This window comes from Myotis brandtii, unplaced genomic scaffold (genome assembly GCF_000412655.1).
Source record: "Myotis brandtii unplaced genomic scaffold, ASM41265v1 scaffold825, whole genome shotgun sequence".
NCBI lineage: Eukaryota > Metazoa > Chordata > Mammalia > Chiroptera > Vespertilionidae > Myotis > Myotis brandtii.
Window position 1 is genome coordinate 487,145 of NW_005371349.1, and position 1,876 is coordinate 489,020.

General features: G+C 61.7%; 1 protein-coding gene across 1 annotated transcript in view; it reads left to right on the top strand.

Annotated features, from left to right (window-relative positions):
* Positions 1 to 1,876, top strand: part of TIMP2 (TIMP metallopeptidase inhibitor 2) — an 18,013-nt gene that overhangs the window by 6,752 nt on the left and 9,385 nt on the right. The gene's annotated exons all lie outside the window — the stretch shown is intronic.

The following is a 1,876-nucleotide window of genomic DNA, read 5'->3' on the forward strand; positions in this document are numbered from 1 at the left end:
CTGGGATTCTCGCACCGCATCTGGGCAGACCCGTGACTTTCCCTCGGCCAGGGCTCTGCCCCCGGGCCCGCGGGGCTGGCATTCAGAGCGCTGAGGGCCTGGGCCCAGGCCACGGCCGCTGCAAGTCACGTGTTAACGCCCGTAGGCTTCCCTGTCCTCGGGGTTGGGAGCCGGGCCGGCAGAGCAGCCCCGTCCGAGAGGCCCTACAGGACAGACGCACACGGGAGGCACACGGGATCCTCCAAGTGGCTGGGCCTGTGGCAAGATAATAGAGCTCAGTGGACACGCGTGACCTCAGTGAACTTCTCAGAGGCAGTTCTCTCGGTCCGGGCCCCCCAGAGAGCGTGCACCCGGCCTGTTCCGGACGCAGCGGGGCTCAGAGGTGTTGGGAGGGGCGGGAGAGGACATGAATCTGGGCCTGGGGACCCCGAGGTTTCCCGCAAGCCCCCTCGCTGTCCCCTGCCCCTCGGGGTGGCGGCGGGACAGCCTGGCCTGCGTGGGTCTTTCCCCTGGGTGGTTGCTGTCGCTCGCGGTCCAAACGGAGCCTGTGCTCCCTGGATCGCGGTCCGTGAGCTTCACTTTCCGCCCACCCTGTTCTTTTCCACCCCAAGGCTGGCGGCCGCGGGGGTTGTTTTTGCAGGCTCCTCGCAGGAGGAAGTGACATCATGCGGTGTCCGCGGCCCTGGGTGGGGGCGGGGCTCTGCGGTTGCGTGTGCTTTGAATTAAGTGGACGGCTGTGCATTCCAGTAGCCGACATCTGGCGGTGAATTCATCAGCCAGTGTGTCACCCTGGATCCCAAACCCAGATGTTGGGAAAGAAGAAAGAAAAGGCAAAATCTGAGCAGCCCAGGGAGAGGCCGTCTTTTTGGGGAGCAAAGCAGAACACGAATCTTGACAAAGACTCTCCCTCCTCCTGCTCCCTCTGGTTCCTGCAGCTGGGGGGCTAGTGGGGCAGAGCAGCCCACTGTGGGGCCAGTGCCAGGCCCAGCACATAGTAGGTGTTCAATAAACACGAGTCCAGGCCTGGGGTTTAATTTTTTTTAAAATATATTTTTATTGATTTCAGAGAGGAAGGAAGAGGGAGATAGAAACATCAATGATGAGAGAATCATTGACCGGCTGCCTCCTGCACGCCCCACACGGGATGGAGCCCGCACCCCGGGCCTGTGCCCTGACCAGGAATTGAACCGTGACCTCCTGGTTCATAGGTTGACACTCAACCCCTGAGCCACACTGGCTGGACTCCTCATGGATGTTTCTCTCTCCCTCCCCCTCTCCCCGCTTCTCTGAAATCAATAAAAGTAAGTAAAGGGAGCGGCAGAGACGGCTAGTTCTAGGGAAACCATCCCCGAAGCAGCGGCAAACACCTCCAGACACGGAGGGCGGGCACCCCTGTCCTGAAGGTGCCAGGGTTCGACCTCTGGGGTCAGTACTTGGGGTGGGCAGAGCACACGCAAAGCTTTGGAAATGGATCCGTCCCAGCCCCACTGAGGCAGCGCAAGTAGCCGCTGGCACCGGATTGCAAAGCATTTCCTGTTTTAGATGCGGGCAGCAGGCAGCCGAGGTGGATGCGTGAGCTGGAAGGGATGTGACTAAAAAGACACCGGGTGCTGGGGTGGGAGGAGCCGCTGGGCCGATGGCCTGCTACCCAGGAACAAGCCCTCGGTCCTGGTGGCCCAGGCGGCGTTTCCTAGCTGTGGCCGTGCGGGCTGGGTCCTGGCCTGGGCTGGGTCCGTGATGGCTCAGCTCCAGCAGAAGAAATAAGAATGGGGTTTGGGCCTGGGCCGGGCTCCGGCACCAGGCTGAGATGTAGAGAGCACTCAGGGGTCCTGGCCCCCCTGTTCTGGGAAAAGCTGGCCTGGCCAGCAGGTCCTGA